Raw genomic sequence first — 19,466 nt, 5'->3', positions numbered from 1 at the left:
CCCTTTAGAGGGTTGCAAAGGTGTTAAAACATGATGTAACGTCATGAAGTGCAGATGTTGGTGGTAAAGGTTAACCTGTATGTATCTCCATCTGTAAAATAAAGTAAAAATATGTTGAAAACTCAGAGGTCTTTTCTTGCTTTATGTGTTGAGCCTCTTACTGACATATATGCTAAGAAGAGGAAACAGACCTTGCTATGATCATTACCATTTCCCCCCACATTGGAGAAATAAATGAAACCAGCCACAGCGGAGGAATTCACACAACAGGTCAGGCAGAGTTTGTTTCCAGAGCTGTGGTACTGTGAATATCTTTGATCAGATCAAGAGATGGTGTGCAGGTTGGAAAGGTGTCCACCTTTGAGTTTTGCCTTGGGTGCTCTTTGATGTTATTTCATTAAAGATAATGAATGGCAGTGTAATGATATTATAAGTGCAGCTATTGATTCACTGCAGTGAGGCCCTGGATTCAAATCCCAGGTGGGATTGAAGGCTGTTTCTGTTTGCATGTTTGGGTTTTTCTCGGGTATTCCAGTTTCATTTGGGGTGTAACGATAAATCAGCTCCAATTTCCTTAATTTTGGATAATCAGTGATGGGTCAATACATGGAAAAACAATCTTGTTTACTTCTGCGCTCCACTGTTGCCAACTTAGCAACACATTTCATGGACCATAAACTGTCCCTTAATAAAAGATAATATTGTTGTTTTCAGATCGTTTTTAAATAATAAAATGGTAATATAATAATAATGCAAAAACAGATTCTCAAAGATCAATAAACTAATGTTCATTTAACACTGGAACTGAAAGACATTTTAACCCCCCTCCCCCTCCCACACACACACACACACAAATACATAAAACAGAAATAATTTTGTTGAGACTAACAAAAGAGAGAGAAAAGAGAAAAACAATAAATCATACAAATAGAAATTGAGGTCATTTTAATTTATCATACTATTAAATGATTTATTGCTAATTGCAACAGGCTTATCTGTCGCTATATTTACAAAATTTCAGAGGAAAAAATTGGTATCAACCGAAATCGGAATTGGTAGGTCAGGCTTCTTAAAGTTGATATGATGTAAAATCAACTTTTTTGAGTTTTATATGTTAAAATATTACTCTCTCATCAAAAACATGCCTGTAGTGGCTCTTTGCTTCTTCCAGACATGTTTGAGGAATCTTTGGCAGCTATTCCTGTGCCCCAAGGCCCACATTAAATTACAAAAGTCAAATTTATTTTAAGTTTATTTATTGTTAAAACACAGACTTCCTTTAAAGTGGTAAAAGTGTGAACTACTATGTTTCTTTTTTGTTTGTTTGCTTAGTGTGTTATGTTTTTATTATGTAAATCTCTTTGAACTACCTTGTTGCTGAAATGTGATTAACCAGTAAAGTAAACCTGATTTGCCTTGACAACTAAAATAGCAAATAGATATTTTTATCTTAGAAATTTCTTGCCCTGACAGAAATATTAAGTTAAATTTTACAGACTAAAAGGGAATAAAAATTATTTCATTGTTGAATTTACTCCACTAGGGGGCTCTGCAGTTCATTTCACGTTTAATGGCGGACCGGAAGTGACTTGACGGCGTTTGTTCCGCCGTCTGCTGCAGCAAGTGAGCTAAATTAACCTTAAAACTTATTCTTTCTTGCGTTATTGAGTATTGCGTAACGTAGTGTTTTGAGTTGAAGCTATGGTGAGTTACGTTTTTGTTTTACATGCGGGTTTTTGGCAAATTAGCATTTAGCTAACGGAAATGCTGTCTTATTTTGTACATTAGCAGCTAATTAGCACAATGGTAGCTGTTCCTTATTTCACAGTAAGGGTTAATGCTGCTGTTTGTCGTACTGTAAACTATGTGACATATAGTTTTTAGTTAAATCAAGCATAATTGGGGATGATTCACTCATATGGTTTACTTTAAATGTTATTGCAATTTTGTTTTCACTTTGTTTACATTTTAACTGGCACCAGGCAATAAATAACGACAACAAGAACAATAACCAATTTATGTTGTTTGTAACAATTGTGGTGTCATGATCTTTGTTTAAACTACAGCTTCTGTTCAGAGTTATTGATTCACCTGCTCTTCAGCTGGGAACTCAACAAACTTTGAAATACCCTCTGCAGCGGCATTACGAGTACAAAGCATGGAAAAAGCCTCCAGTTAAAGGAGCACAAGGTAATATTTATACACAACATACTGCTGATTAAATTGCTTCAATAAGTATCTTCAAAAACATTCTTTATGTTCAGTAGATAGGCTCCTCTGATATTCTAACCTTGGATAAATCTGTAAGAAGAGACCAGCAGAGGACAAAGGCACGGCTTATCATCTTCATCATTGTTCAGAACCGATTAGCGCTGAGGTCTGAAGCAGAAGAGGCAGAAAGGCTGGAGAAGGATGGAGTGATCGGAAACGCAGCAGAGAGCAGAAGCTGTGGGGCTCCACGCGGCCATGACCACGGGGCAAATGTGCAACAGATGCTCGGGGCGTGCGTGTGAGTTGTAGTCTGTTTAGTGGCACGCCATGGCAACTCAGACGTTATTTGTACATCGTATGTTTGACACCTCAACTTTTGTCCATTTTCCCAGAAAAAAAGAAAACAAAAAAATCATAATCAAATCTGAAAATATCCTCAGTTTATGCATGGAGGCTGAAAAAAGTAGCTATTTTCAGGTTTCAAAGTAGTTTTTATAGATACTGCAGATGCTGTCAGAGTGGATATGAAGTAATTCTAATCAAACGTTCTGTCTTTTTGTTCTTGTTGTGTCGTCAGAGTCTGAAAAGCACGTTGGAGTGCTGTACAGCCGATCTGGTTCCAATTCTCTCACTCTTCATATCAAGTGCTTTAAAAGAGGTCTAAACACTAAGGTCATTTTCTGTGGATACAAGAGGCATGCAGCAGTGATAAAAGCCACCATATGTACCTAGCCACTCACTCAGGAGGTAAACCTAGGTGAGTAAGACTCAAACTGAACTTCCTTTAGAAGACTTTAAAGGATTCCTTGCAATTATGGGTGAAATTACACTAAAATGTGCAAACATAGCCAGAGTAAATTGGCAGGTCTTCATGAACCATGTGGAGTAAAAAAAGTTTAATTCTGGTCTCCTTTGAAAGATAAACCTCTATCACAATCCCCCCGCCCAAAACCCGTCTTCAAGGAGTAGGAATGTTTCTTCATGTTACTGGAACTGAGTTGCAGATGTTTGAACACACAGAGAAGAAAGAATTTATTTTTATGCCTTTCTCTTTCTTTTTGTTTTGTAAAATTATCTATGGATCTATTACAGTTTCATGTCATTTGCACAAGACCCCAGCCCCAGCTACCCGCTGGAGGGCAAAAAGCTGCTGACCGGACGATGACTAGCATTGGTTTTAGCTGTTAAGTCGTCTACATAACGCGCTAAATCTTAAACGTACGCCTGTTGTGTAAAAGAAAAGGGACGCAGTGCTCTGCTACTAATTGTCAACACTCCCAGCCAGCATGCCTAGGTGGGCCCCCTGTGGGGAAAAGGAGGGCAGGCCATATGGGTCCCATATGGGTTTGTTCACGGGTTCCACGATGGCCCCACATGGGCGCTACATGGGCCCTACATGGGCAAACCCATCGTGGAACCCGCGGACAAACCCATATGGGACCCATATGGCCTGCCCTCCTTTTCCCCACATGGGGCCCACCTAGGCATGCTGGCAGGGACTGTGACAAATAGATAAAAAGGTCAGGAAAAAAAATTAATTAAGAAATAGCGAGGGAAAGGGAAGTAGGTCAGTTATGCTAGTTTGATATGAGAACCGTAACATGCAGGTGTGATGTGGAATTTGGTGTTTCGTTTCAGTTACAAAAAAAAAAATAAAAATAGGCTACCCACACGCCAGCTCTGAGAGATCATCAGCAGAGCCACCGCTCCAAATAACCACCGCTGTGTTAGCTTAGCTAATAGCGTTAGCTAATCTACTGCAGCGATCACTTAATCATCTAAAAATAAACCTCAAACCTGAAAACATAAAACTGTGACAGACTGGACGTTCTGTTCTTTTTGTGGGAAATGTTTGTGTGTTTTTGGTGTTGAACCCTGATACATTAATGCAGCTGTTGGCAGTTGCTATGGCAATGAGTCTGCGTGTAACGTAGCGACACAGAGAGCTAGAAAAAAGGATACCAGCGGTTTTGACTTATTCTTCAGCGGTTTTCCTGCTTTATTTTTTCCTTCGCTGTGGCGCGCTGCACTGCATTAATAATACCCGCATCACCAGGTTTCATTTTGTTAACTGAGTTGTTTTATTGCGGCTGTGACTGACATGAAACAGAAACATATTTTGCCCTCCAGGGTTTCTGGATGTAAACAATAACATGCAGAGGGTTGTTGATTATAGCTAAGTATGGTTAGGTTAGGATTTTTTTTTTATTTGCTTTATTATTCAATTGTGAATATATTACTTGAAAGTGGTTTCAGAACATTTTTTTTATCACAATAAATTCTGGGACAATTTATCGCCCAAATAAATTTGTTATTGTGACAAGAATACATTTTCAAAGATCAATAAATTTCAAATTCTAATAGACATTTAACACTGGAACCGGAAGACATTTTACAAACAAATGAATAAAACATTCATTATTTTATTATTTATAATAAAATAAATTACAGAGTATCTGAAAACAATATTGTCTTTCAAAATAAGAGCTGGACCAAGGCACCAGGCTGAAGACCAGTTTTGGTAGAAAGAGAAGAGCAATAAATTATGCAAATAGAAATAATTGACTCAATTTTAATTTGTCATGCAATTTATTGTTTTAATCGCTCATTTAGGATAAATGGAGTATTTTTGAATTTCAATAACATGTTTGTGGAACTTAACTCCAGACTATTTGAGGTTTACTTTTTTCATAGAGCATCTTAAATATAAAAAAGCTGGAACGCCTCCACGCAATGCCACTGTCACTTATACTGGGTGATGTCTGCGAAGCAGCAGATTTCGCTGACGCTGGTGAGGAAGATGGTGTTGTTTTCTGACAATCCCGCTGTGAGTTTAATTGCTGTTTGAACTCATAAAATCTGCAGTTTTAGGCGTTTTTAGTGATTCATCTGCAGCTGTTGTCCCTAAATCCCGTGAATACAGGGGGTCTATTGTGTTGCTTTACATCCTAGCCTGATTTTAAACCTGTTTACAACTTTCTCCATGTCCTCCCTGCTGTGCTGTTTGGCCATTAACGAACTCCTGAGACCTCAACAGAACTGTTTCAGCAACCGTCTTCAAAGGAAAGCGGTGCGCTGGATTCTATTTACTCTATCAGAGTTAAATGAGCTAAAATCCAAATGCACACCAGACAGGAAAACATTAAAATGAAGTCATTAAAAGTATGGAATTATTGTGGTTTGAATGCTTTCATTCTAAATGGGAGCCGCCCAATCCGTTTCAGTGATGGCAAATATCTAAGGATCTGAATCTCCTCTGGCTTCCTGGCTGTTTTTTAGAGTAATTAAAACATAAACATGTTATTTTTCTACATTTATCAATCAATCTAGGAACGGGATTGAACCCCAAAGCAAGAAAACTCTGGAGTGCGGTCAATTTTACTGTTTTATAGCATGGACATTTGCAACCGATACTTTCTGGAAAAGAGTCAGCAGTTTGTTTTCTGCCTGAATGTGCAAACATAAAAGACTAAAGTAAAGGGACAAAGGCTAAAGATGCCTGGTTCATTATTATCTCTAAAGAGTTATAGTCCAGTGAGGCAGATTGATGCAGACTTAAACTGCAGTCCTGGCTTAAACTCCATTACAATAAATCTTTAAAGGTTTGGTCCAGAGATGTAAAACTGAAACTGTGCCTCCATTAATCTCTTTGCCTGGTGCGCTTAAAAACGTTAAAGTTAAGCCTTTCAGCCTGTTTTCTGTTTCTTCCCAGAAACTAAAGAAATCGATCAACAACTTATACCAGTGACAGATTAATCAACATTAATCAAATGTCATATACTGCATATAAAGGACCATTTCCACCATTTTTAACAACAAAGGAGACAATTTATGTCAATAATAACTGTTTATTTAATATTATTTCAGTTACCAAATAACCAATAATTATTAGGTTATGAATAATTATAAATTATAATATTTGATAATTATAAATATTAGTTTATAATTATTAATTATAACTAATTGCTTGTAATAACTATAAATATTGTAAAAATTAATTTATAATAGACAAAAATACAGATTTTTGTGACGTAGTTATGTAAATATAAAAAACATTAATTTGTTGCAACCCTCTTAAAATGGCTGTTGATGGGTGTGCTGTGGCAGTGCAGGGGTTAAGCTCAACCCAGACCTCAGTCCTCGGTCGTCGCTGGTTCGATTCCCGGCCTGGTGACCTTTGCTTCATGTATTTCTTCTCTCAATACCCGACTTTCCTGGCTGAGCACTTTCAAATAAAAGGCCACTAGAGCCCAAAAAAGTTGACTATAAATAGTTTGCATTTGTTATTGCTGCCTTATTTCTATGTACGAAATTGTGTGAGTGTTTGTTATATTTTCTGTTGCTTGATTTATGGGCAACATATAGAAATGAGCAATTTGCTAACATTCATTATTATGCATTTAAATAAAATCAATCACTTTCTGGTGTTTGTTGGGGTGAATTTTAGAAAAATAGTATCTTTTTGTTAGAAACAGCAGTAAGAAGAGTTTTACAGTAGTTTGATCTGCAGGTAATAAAAGCAGGAGATGCGTCGGCTCCAGAGTAACGGCTCTTCAAGTGATCAAACCCGGTTTTCATTATTAGTTTGAAAACAGTTAAAAACTTGGTTTATATGCAGACATAAACCAAAGCATCCACATTCAATTAAAATGTGACTTTTGCCCATACTATAAAATATAGAGACTGGCTTTAGCCTAAATTATATGGCAGTAAATTAGGACCAATGTAGACAGAAGAAAAGGAAATTACCACAAAAAAACTTAATTTTAAGATTAATCTCAGACATTTTGTAGAACAGACATTTCTGAGCTCAAAAAGTCAAAAATTAGCAAGACAAAAGGACATTTTCAAATTTGTTAGAAATTTTTTTGAAATTCAGAAATTACTTGTTTTTTTCTACAATTTTTCAGAACTCTCAAAATTTTTGAGTTTTCTTCTAGCAAATTTTTGACACTTCACTCAGAAAATGTCATGTATTTTTCCTAGAAAATGTCTGAGATTAATCTGAAAATTAGTTTTTTTCTTGACAATTTATTAACTTAGTGTCATAATTTCAGATTTTTTTCTAGTAAGTTTCAACTTTTCAAGCTCACAAATACCAAAAAGATTTTCTAGCAAATTTCTGAGATTAATCTCCAATTTTTTCTTAGTTTTTATGCCAGATATTTACTCTTCCGTTTTTATTTTTCTTCCTACAGTGGCGACAATGTGCCGCTGTAAAATGAAGTTAAACTGTGAAACAGTGAGAAAAATAAAAGCATTGATGCAGACTGTGAGGCTGGGGGATCAGAGAGTCCATTGGGTCCTCTGCTGTCAACAGAGCAGGCTTCGCTCCATCATATCAGTGGGAAACAACGGAGCATCACGCAAGATCCGCCACACATAGGTCACACGAGCAGAGCTGGGGAGGAACAAAGATGCTGCCTGCTGTTCCTGGATCGGAACAAACTGAACTTGATGTGATCATTTCAGCAGCGGGAGCTCTGGAGCGTGCAGATTTGATTCTTCTGTCAAATTGTTCACAGGCTGCAGCAGGATTTCAGGATAGCAAAGTGTACTGGTCGGGATTATCTTGACTTAAATTGTGATGTAAAACTGAAACAAACTCTTCCTTTTCTATTTCATAAAGCTGTCAAAGTGGGGTCATTTTATTAGAAATATAAACTGCTCAAGGATAACTGCCTCATACCAAGAAGGTCCAGAGTTAAAATCTTTCTGTTAAACTCTTTAGTGGTGGGAGGGGATGTGAAATTAAACCTTAAAAACAAGCCTTGTAGATCTTAAGGGCCTGGCAAGTTTGAAATGTAGTTCTTAACAATTCTGCAACAGCAACGAAAGCTACTGATCCGAAGGTTCTCTAGTTTTAATGTGAGTGTTGTGGTTTTTAACCAGGTTGTAAGATGTTATGTGGGAAAAGATTAGAGCGTGAAGTGAGCAGAAGTCTTTAGCCGGCCCCCTGCTGTCTGCATGCATTCGCTGAGATTTACACAGTAATGTGTCCGTACAGCATCATAACTGCAGACACTGTAACAGCAGCAGGTTGCCTGCTAATGGGATGCATGTACGATACAGCGTCATCAGCATGAAATTTCATGTTGACATCAGAATAAATTTGTTCTCAGGTTATGAAATGGAAAATGAATAACACTGGTCCAAGTATAGAGCCTTATTTAACTCCTGTGCAGAAATGGTATCTCACGGTGTGCTTTCATTGTTTAAACTAAGGAGTAATATCTCCATCTAAGTAGATTTCTAGAGCTGTTCAAGGTCTGAATGTGTTTGTATTTAGTGCAAATTTAGATGTCTTTAAAACAAAAAATAAACAGGAAGCTAAGTAACTTGTCAAAAATGGGTCTAAATTGAAGCCATTAATTGGCCCAATAAACCCACTCCAGCGTTTCCGTGGTAACATGTCCCGTCGTGTGGACACACACTTTTTTCTTTTAATTGTTTACAATAATACTCCATGCTCGTCTCTGTGTGCCTAAATGGAGCTAGCAAGATAAATATGTAGCTTGCTGTCTGACACTTTGGTCTGGAGCTAAGTATTTAGCTTACTAACTGAATATTTAGTTTAGATCTAAATATGTAGTTGTGAGCTACATATTTAGTTTACAAGTTAAATATTAAGTTTGCTAAGTAAATAATTTTGAGCTAAATATTCAACTTAACTAAATGTTTAGTTTGAAGCGAAATATTGAGCTTGCTATCTAAATATTTAGCAGGAAGCTAAATACTTGGCTTGCTAACTCAGTGTTTGATTTTTAGCTAAATATTTAGTTCTAAATCGTAAGTAAATGTTTAGTCATGAGGTAGCTATTTAGTTTACAAACTGAATATTTAGTTAACTAGATATTTAGTTTACAGCTAAGTATTTAGCTAGCTAACTAAATGTTTGATTTGAAACAAAAATATTTAGCTTGTTTAATGTTTAATTTGAAATTGTTACATTTATAAGGGAATAACTAACATGGTGAAAATATGATCCTCCATTTTCTCCCGTCTTATGAAAGACTAAATATCCCAAATTATTGATGATAATTTTTGGTGGTGTAACTTTTCAAACATCAGTACTAGAGATAATTTCTTATTAGTCAGAAAAAACAGAAATTAAGGGTCGAAGGAGCTGGAATACATTACCTGGCAACGTTAGAAATAACTCCACCTGTCCTCATTTTAAACATGGTTGGTCAGTAATCAGCGCTGTGTTCACTGAACCTCAGGAACCATTTCATGGTAGATGTCATTTTGTAAACATTTTAAGATATTTGTACTTTGATAAAGGTATCTTGGGCCCAATTGACAAAATAAAGTTTGTCTTCGTTTTCAACAGATTCTTTAGACGGAGGAAGAATTAGTTTTACTCCGGCCTCGTGGCTTTGATGCCAGAACCCAAGACATTTGTTTTCTGCAAGTAGAGAATAAACAGCAAGAAAGAACAAAAGTGAAAAGACAATCCTCTCGCATGAACCCAAAACACTCTCCAGCTGTGGTTAAAAAATCAGTCAGAAATAATTAGAAAAACCCTGCTCATGCATGGCACCAAACCATGTCGCCATGGCAACTTAATCTAATTTTCAATTTGCTACAAATATGGGAAAAGAAGCCTTGTAAATATATCAACTTTGAAAAACTGAAGCATTTGATGTTCCAGCACTGGAAACAGACATGGAAATCTAACCAGAACAAGTATGCTAAACCATTTTCCTTTTAGGCATGAAGATGCTGGTGGTTAATGGGAAAGTCTCTGGGTGGTTGGAGTAGTTTTGGTCTCTCCAAAACTACTGCTGTCTGTTGTTTTACTTATTTACTCACCTGCAGTTGATCTCATCAAGGTTAGATTATAAAAGCACCTGGGAAATGTTTAAAATGCAGGATAATTCAGTCATCTTGAAGTCACTTGAGGTTTACCTGCCTAGAGACCGAGACCCAAACAAACTGAAGCAGTTTAGTTTCAGTTTAGTTTTTATTAGTTATTGTAGAAGTTTCAAATGACATTTATTCTGTGCCCAGAATGCAACGCTGTACCAGGGCATAGTTCTCCAGTGAACAGTTTAAATCTGATGTCTTTTCCAGCAGCCATTGTATAGCAGATGCAACTGTAAAAACAGCTGAGCAAATTTGCTGGAGCTCAGCTTGGGTTACTAGGTAACGGGCGTAACTTCACTGGGGTTGCTAGGTAACGAGCGTAATTCCACTGGGGTTGCTAGGTAACGGGCGGAACTTCACTGGGGTTGCTAGGTAACATCAGTGGAGCTTTGCTGGGGTTACTAGGTGAAAGTGGCTGCTTATTTGTGATATATTCTGTGGGTTTTTGAAACGGCTAATTTTCCAGACACCGAAAAACCTTAACTTATTGCCAAAAAACAGCTGGTGGTTTTTAAAAGCAGCAGAAACCCAAATGGAAGTACAGAAACATGAAAAATGTGAATTTTGCATGAAGGGCCACATTTAAACGCAATGTTCCGGTAGGTACTGATTAGCAATTGAATTGGTCCTTTAAAGAGTTATTATAACATGTCATTGGTACATGATGGCTATCAACATGGTTGTATTAAATGCTTTAGCGCTTTAGCATTAGCTTCTGCTAAATACCATGTTGGTATAGTGGTTTTACACAACTAATGTTTGATTCGTGCTTTAGTTAGCGGTGCTATGGCTCTGAGTAGGAAGCCAAACTTTAGGATCCATTTATCATTTCAAAATTAAGATCCCATGTTCAAAACTGTTCAATTTTCAAACAACAAACCATTTTATCCCTTATGTAATCATCTCATTAGGTAAAATTAATATTCATCCCAAACAGAACTACAGCTGGCTATGTTATTTAAAAAATGGTTATGTTTATGTTTTCATAAAATACAAAATCTCAAAATATGAGTAAAATACCAAGTGTTGTATGCATCGACAACATTCTAGTGTTATTTGTAAAACAGAAACAAAACTGAAGTAAAATGTAACACATAGTAGAGGGAAAAGTGGAATTGAGCTGTTTTGGCACAAACAAAAATCTTCTTCTGCATCATTAAATATAACAAGCAACAGTTAGCACCAACGGTGAGCAACACTCAACTATAAACATTAACCAAGAAGCAGCAAGACGAAACCAGGGAGCCGTCATCCTCCTCTCTCCCGCTGCACGAAAAGCCTGCGTCAGTGTTTATGCAGCCAGGTCACGCAGTGCAGCGCGTCGGTCGCCATGACAGGTGACAAAAACAAACAGCATGTGCTTATGCTACATTAAATAAATACAGTTAAAAATAATACTTGCTGTTGCAGTGTGTGCAGAACAGTACAAAAACAGAGTCCTTCAAAAAATCTGATCTTTTTTATGGGGTTACAGAAACATTTGTCTCCAAATTCAAGTAATATCTACAATATTTCTGCTGTTTCTGTCCTCCTCCAAAAGGCTGTTCAGACAGCTACTCCATCATCCTCACAACAGCCAATAAATCTCATCTGTAGTTACTTAGTTTGTTTGAGTATTTGCATGAAAACAAAAGCCTTAACTGTGGCAATAAAGCTAAATGGTTGCAATCACACTTTACTTTAGAAATTATACACAAACGTGTGCTTTTACTGAAATGGGCTGGATTAAAAGCAACATATTTGAATTGTATCTAAAGAACTGGATGCTCTGCTTGTAATACTTAACTTTATTCTGTAAAATAACTAATTAAAGCATGTTTGTGGAGCAGTTTGCACTAAATACTTGGGTTTGATGCGTTTCTAGCGGTGCAGCGGGTTCCTGTAATCCAAAACTCCCTGTTTTTCACTACAGTGTCGAGACATAAATGCTCCTACCCTTCTCTTCCAGAATATAATTTACGGTGCATGCTGCTTTGAAAAGATCCTATCAGATGGTAACCATGTGTTGCATGAATTCAATTACGGCACAAAGAAGTTCCTCTTAGACAGGGTCAGGGGCGGTGTTGGAAGTAAAGCTGCGCTGGGGCACAATCCCGCCATGCATAACTCAAATCTCATCTTTTCAGCATAAAGTTTGATAAAAGTCTGCTGCATGTGCAAAATCTGAATCAGTATTTTACATGAACCTGACATGCAGCGTTGCGCTACTGCCCTGGAGCTGAAACCTGGAGATGAATCCACTTTGTAAAGAACATTTACACAAAATCTCTGAATGAGTAAAAGTAACACGAATGCGCATAGAAGTTTAGAAAGTCTCGCAGCTTGATGTGTTATTTTTTCCCTACCCAATCTGGTTCCTATGATGATGTGCTATTGTAATTATACATAAAAATAGGATGACTGACTTTCCATCAAAACTCAGAAAATAAAACATAAAAAATGTGCCTGAGAAAAGTTAGAAATTTTTAGATCAATCTCAGAAATTTTCAAGAAAAAGCAATGGCATTTCTGAGCACCAAAACTGCAAAATGTGCAAGAATTTCTTTTAGATCAATGAGAAAAAAATTCTGAAAAAAAAGTGTTTGAAAATCTAAAAAAATGCAAAATCATGAATTTTGCAATTAATCTCAGACATTTTCTAGAGAAATCTTGGAAATTTCTGAATATCAGAAGTTGAACATTTTCAGCTTTTGATATGTTCAAGTTTTTATTATAAAATCTCCAAAATGTGATTTTTTTAAAAAATCTTGTCAGCAATAAACTAATTAAACGTTTAACTGAACCAGTTTTGTGGGAATGGAATCATGTAGCCAAAACCTCAATGATTGTTGTTTATTGTCCTTGTTAAATGAAAGGCATCCAGTTTGTTTATTGTTTTTGGCTCGATTCAGGAAAACCGAAAAAATATTTTGTCTATTTTCAGCAATAAAAACAGAATCTAGTTCCGGTGTCAAATGTTTATTAAAAAATTAAAGTTTATTGATCTTTGAGAATGTGTACCTGCATTGTTATGCCTTTACCATTCACTGACATGAAAATAGTCTCAAAACAACAATACTGTCGTTTATCGCAATAACTTTTGGCACAATTTATCATCCAGGAAAATGTGTTATTATGCTGTTAAGTCTCAGGATTATTTTCATGTCACAAAGCAATTTGTTTTATCACTTTAAGTACCAGAACAATAAGACTTTTACTGGAATCAAAACTATAAAATGACAAATTCCTCCGTCTAAAATGATGATGAAATGAACGTTGCATGAGGAGGAGCGCGATTTTTGTCACGCCATTTTCCGAAGGGCAAGAGCTGTGAAATGTAAGAGTGATGCATCAGAAATCCCTGATCTTCCATGCTATGAAGTTCACCAGATTTATTCGACTTAAAAAATGTCCAAGTCAAGCGATTAAGGATTCGGCGCCTATGCATGCGGTTGATGCAGTACTTCACATTTTCAGCTGTTTATATACTCAGGGCAGTAAAATGAAAAGGGGCCATTTATGGGCTCTGAGTGTAAATAAAGCTGTGAAAACTCAATGTTTCCGGCTGTTAATGACTTGCAGTTTTGAATTTTGTGTAATATCGGTGTTTGTTTACAACTTCTGTCTGCACAGCGTGTCATTTTGAAATGAAATTCGTAATCTCAAGTGAAGATCCAGTTATTTACAAGATGGTGTGACACGCAGAGGTTTCATTCAAAATAGGGGATTAAAAAGAAACAAACAAAAAGGTTAAAGAGGCTCTTATAAAAGCAGCTAATTAAAACCAGGATCCACGAGGAGAAGACCAGAGACATTTGCAGGAATAACAAACTACCAGAGAACAAGTGGGGGCAAAAACAACACACACACACACACACACACACACACACACAGCGCAGACGAGTTTGCATCATATTCATAATTGCATGAAAATACTTGCATTAAAACAAATCCATGCTCAGTTACTATGTGAATAAAGAGGATCCAGATGTTTACATTCCTGTAAAGAGGCCGTCCATTGAAGTGTGTGTGTGTTTCTGGTGTGTGAAAGCTCAACCTCAGGAAGAAAAACTCCCATCGTGAGCTCAAGAACAAGCTAAAGTGGACCTCTAATCAGGGTCAGCATCCGTCCATCTGTTACTGGTGACATCCATGTTAATTTGCTGATGATGTCAGCCATGTCAAACTTCAGTTCCCACAAGTCTGAACAGGATCTGCGCCATCTTGGAAGGCAAGCAAAGCATAGATGAACCATGGCTTCCAGACCAACAAAACGAAAATACATGGACACTGTAACCAATGTGCAAGAGAAATATACATGAACAAAATGGCTGCTGTCAGGATCAGCCCATATGAGACGGAGAAGGAAACATGCAAGACGATGTGGACAAGAAGCCTCCGATCTATTATGACATAGTTCACTACTCGGTAAAAACGAAGAGTGGGTACAGCATGGAACGTCACGGCCTGAAATCGATGAACAATAAATGTTAAAACAGATTTACAAACATATCGTCTGAATAACAAGGTTCTGTTGACCGGCAGAGTAAGTACATGTAGTAACTTACATGTAGGATACATGTCGATAAAAGCTACATTAGCTAAGCTAATTTTGTTAGTTTGCACCAAGTACTGCAGTAAAGATCTGTGATATTTATCTTGGTAGTAGTATTACTCTATTACTTTGTGATAGAGTAATAGTTGTAATGCACTTACATTGTTAGGTTAGATAGGATTCAGGTGAGAGCTGGTTCTGAGCCTGTGACTTGTTTATTGTTGTCATAGCAACTGCATACCAAGATGGCTGTCGGTTACAAACAGGTAGGCAGAGTAGTCAAAAGTTGTACTCGTAGCGCTACTTCAACATATTTTTACTCAAAAGGAAAAAGTACTGAGTGACTAATAAAATTATCAATCACTTAATATTTACAAATTACATAATCAGACGGACCAAAATATAAAGTTTAGGGTAAATTTTGGTGTTATAAGGTCCAAAATAACAATAATTAATTAAAAACAAAACAGTCAGACAAAAAAGCTTTTTCCAAATCAGTTTCTAATACTTCATAATATAATTACTGAAGTAAAAGTTAAACGTACCGTGAAATAAAAATATTCCTAAAACATTTTTCTGCTGTTGTGTGCCCACTAGCTAATCAGCCGCTGCTGTGTTCAGATGATCACTTCTTAATAATATTAATATGTATTAATATTAATAATCGCAACATAAACATTAAGCCTGAAAATAAAACCGTAACGGACGTAGCGCTCTGTCTGTGTGGGAAATGTCTGCATGTCATTTGGTGTTGACGTTCCTGATACGTTTGAACGGAATCTCTGCTACGGTTGGCTAACGGAGCTGCTGTTAGCTGGTTGCCATGGCGACGGGTTTGCGTACTGCGTTTCCGTTGACTATCATTGCAAAATTTGACATTTCGAAAATAAATTTGCTTAATGGGAAACATCAATTTCTGAGGGCTTTTCTTCTCGTACATTTTCAACTTTTGAAGCTCAAAAATTTCATTTTTTTCTAGAAAATTTCTGAGATTTTTTTTTTTTTAATTTCTGAGTTTTTTTATTTTACTTTTAGAGATAAGAAATTTTCTAGACAGTTCCAGGTAACATAAGTCTCCTGGTACTGAAGTAAGGAAAACTTCACTAAACATGCATACAAGTAGTAACAAACTTGTTGACGGAACAAATGACAGATAAGATATATTTCTGCTTCTCGGGTGCCCCTCTCCTTTCGGATGCCGCCTGGGCGACTGCCCACATCAAAAACCACCACTGTATGCTTGTTTTCAACAAATAGGTAGTTCTGTTAATCTGCATTATGTAAAATTAAAAAATCTAAAATTTTCAGATTAATCGCATGCATTTATGCAATAAAGTTGGCAGCTTTAATTATTACATAATGCAGGTGTAAAGATGTTTTATTACATTTTGAAGCCCAATTTTATTACATAGTTACCTATTGCAATGTTGTTACACAATGCAGCGTTACAAGTAGTGATTTAATTAAGGGCGACATAATTTCAGCCGACATCAGACGGAGGAAGGTGTAACAGACAAATAGAGTTCAGTCCCTCACGTATCGGTGATGCAAAATACTCCAAGATCTTTAGAAACATTCAGCCAAAGTGTGGAAAATTAATTTCTGACTGAATGTCACCATCAGCTGCAGCTGACAGATTCCCACCAGATGCACAACAGGAAGGGGACAATGCTGCCCTCTTCTGGTCAAGATGGCAAGTTCCTTGTGAATATTATTGCACATTTTAGAAATATTTTACACACAACAAAAATGATTTAGGAAATAACAGATAACATTATGGCAGTTACTTTCACTCTGTGAACACATACACTTATAATTAAATTATTTCACCAAAAATGGTTTAACATATAAATAACCCTGGATGTTGCATTTGGAAAATGTTTAGGATACAAAATTGGCCTTTTAAATTGTAAATAAAATAAAAGAGGAATATTCTCAATAGGATTCCAAAATACAAAAATAATGTGTTAGAAGACAAGAAAAAATTGGCCGATGCTCAAGGTATATGGCACATTCAAAGTAATCTGTCGCGTAAATCAATGAGGAAAACAATGTCATGTTGTTTGAATAAAAAAATCTAATTTTATTTGTATAGCACATTTCAGCAGCAAGGCATTTGAAAGTGCTTTACATCATTAAACACAAAAACACAGAGTCATACAACATTGAATCAACAATCAAAAACATTAAATGGTCCTGCCAAAATTAAACGAAAAAAAAAGAGAGGGGACGCCAACCAAAAGTCCAAGAAAGAAAAATATATTTATAAATACTGTGGAAAAAATGCAGATGAATTAGTGATGTTAAATGTCACAATAAGTAATTCCTAAGTGATTGTGAGAAACATCCGTAAAAGATAAATGAGATTTATTTTCTTTTAACAAGAACCAGCAGACAGGCTGAAAGCATGAAGTTGCCCAGAAGGTGGCAGTGTTGTCCACATGTTGTCTCATCTGAGCGCCCGCTGTTTAATCTTGTGTTTAAAACAGTCCTAGTAGATGTTTGGGGAGATATTAATATATACATTTATTTTGTTGCATTTTAACACAATGTAAAGACAAGATAGTTTGTATTAATTGTTGAGGTTGTTTCCTGTCTTCTCTCTTGTATTTTGTTTTATTTGAGTCGTTGAATTTTTACATTTCTGAGTAAATAATTAAGATGTAGGTAAAAACCAGATTATGGGTGTCTATTCAATCCTTTTAAAGAATTTCTTCCTCTTGTGAAAATATAATTTTTATGAAGTGTGAGAAGAAAAGTTACATTTATATGATCAGACCTGCGGCATTGTGTCTGTTTTGGGGAATTAGTTTTTTTCATGTTTATGTTCTTAAAAGTCACATAAATTAAGCGTCTGTCTCTCTCTGTGTGTGACAAGAATCTTTAATTTAATCATCATCATCATATCTTTATTCCAGACACAAAAAAGATCCATATAGTAAAAAGATAAATAAAGGTCCTTTGTTTTTAACGTGGTTAAAAACTGAGGACTATGTTTGGACAAAGCACATAAAACATTGTTTAATGTTCTTTTCCAAGAGACACTGAGGAGTGGGAGCAATGTTGCTAACTTAAGTTGGTATATAGTTATTTATTATATATATTTAATGTCTTCAGACATGTCTTTCAACTTTTTTTCCAAAAAAGTGACAAATCTAGTGACTTTTGTCTAAAGGATGTGATCTTAAAACAGGCTTTGGCGAAATATTGGAGAATATAACAGAATTACATGGAAACATAAAGAGAGCACATCAGAACCAATTTGTTCTGTTTATCTGCAAAAAATAGTTGATCATCAAGGATTTAGTTACTCTTTAAGTACAATGTTACTGGACGTGAGCTGCGCTTCTATTGACTATATAATTGCACAATTTGACATTTTGAAAATAAATTTTCTTAGTGGAAATATGCTAATGTTGAAAAAAAGTTTTTTGATTAAAAGTTTTGCCATTTGAATGAGGTGTTTTTTTGAGCCTATCAAAATTGATTTATTGGGCAACACGAGTCATGTGATCAACAACAGGATGTTACTACTGCAGGAAAAGACGAAGAAGACAACGACAGGAAGTGGTAGGAGGATGTTTTTGTGAACAAACTTATTCATGTCTGATTTTAATTGCTTTTTTAAAGGAAACAATGCAATTGCAAAATAGTTTTTATGCATTAGTGTAATATTCAGAGAAGTTTTGTGCACAAAACAGAGTCAGTGATAATGAAAAGTGCAGAAAGAAAAGCTGACATGATTCCCACAGTGGCTTCTCTATCTCTGAACCAACAGAGTGAGAAAAGTATTTTTAAAAATGTTCTTTTGGCTGATGAACACCCATGTCTGAAGGGGTTGTTAAATTGTTTTTTCAGCCAGAGCGGGTTAGTCAGACAGGCTCAGAGGAAGACGAAGAAGGCCAGCGGAGCGAGGAGAAACGGAGCGGTTCCACAATGACGCCCAAAAGGTTTGGTGTGTTTTTCAGCATGTAACGTCATCAGAGACTACACTTTAGTTTCAAAAGCTCGAATAGAAACATCAGATGTTCCATTTTGCCCTCACTTTGAAGAGGATTTAAAAGGAAAAAAATGTTTTTACTTGAAGTCCTGACCTTTAAATCCACTCATTCTGGACTGAAATACTTGAATTTGGGCTGGAACAAAAAAAGAATTGAAATAGAACAATAAATATGTAAAAACGTACTTCTATTGTAAATGAAACAACCATTTTGCCATCAGATTTTTTTGTGTGTGTCAGTTACTAAAGCTTTTAAGCCTTCATTCATGACATGTTGGCTTTTCCACTGGCTTGTTTTCTGCAGCTCAGTTCCTCATTGTTAGACTCCTGAAACTGTCAGCGGGCGGAAAAAGGAGCTTTTGTTCCAGCTGAGTTGAGAGACTTTTGAAAGTTGGACATCTCAGCGCCTGTGAAGTAATTTCAGAATAATTGCAATTAATCAAGAACCTCGTTAACCTCATGTAGATGCAGTCGATGGTAATTAAATAACAGTTGATGCACATTTAAACAACCTTAAAAGCTGCTGGAAGAGGGAAGAGGGCAAGTCAAAAGAATAATTACGGGAGGAAAAAAGAGCAAAAAGTAAAGGAACAAAATGAGTGTGCATAAATATATGAGCAGCCTCTCAAGCCTTTCAGGCCAGTTTACAACCTGAAGGGCCATCTTTGTTCGCTCTGTCGGACAAAAACCGAATGAGTGCTCGCATTCAGCCGGTGTCAGCTCTATGCTTTACCCGAGCGCTGCGTGGAAGCGAATTAAAAGTAAAGTTAATTAACCACTTGAGTAAGTAGAGCAGTCAGGATGGAGCCAAATCAATTAGCTATTGGCAGGGGACACAGAGCTCGGGGGGGG

At 36.4% G+C, this 19,466-nt stretch overlaps 1 long non-coding RNA gene across 5 annotated transcripts in view; it reads left to right on the top strand.

Moving 5' to 3' along the window:
- The first annotated feature begins 1,554 nt into the window (after positions 1-1,554).
- Positions 1,555-19,466, top strand: part of LOC106948530 (uncharacterized) — a 24,252-nt gene continuing 6,340 nt past the window's right edge. Inside the window, exons 1-5 of one of the 5 annotated variants that reach the window (XR_001425193.1) lie at positions 1,555-1,704; positions 2,067-2,190; positions 2,268-2,509; positions 2,800-2,968; positions 18,473-18,564. This is a non-coding gene — a long non-coding RNA (uncharacterized LOC106948530). Of the gene's footprint in view, positions 1,705-2,066; positions 2,191-2,264; positions 2,510-2,788; positions 3,486-7,409; positions 8,547-18,472; positions 18,565-19,466 lie in introns of those variants that run through there. The other 4 variants (XR_001425194.1, XR_001425195.1, XR_001425196.1 and 1 more) reach the window with 4 other exon arrangements.

The sequence above is a fragment of the Poecilia latipinna genome, unplaced genomic scaffold (genome assembly GCF_001443285.1).
Source record: "Poecilia latipinna isolate Pla-1442-1.1 unplaced genomic scaffold, P_latipinna-1.0 Scaffold293, whole genome shotgun sequence".
NCBI classification, from domain to species: domain Eukaryota; kingdom Metazoa; phylum Chordata; class Actinopteri; order Cyprinodontiformes; family Poeciliidae; genus Poecilia; species Poecilia latipinna.
This window is presented reverse-complemented; position numbering and strand designations above follow the sequence as displayed.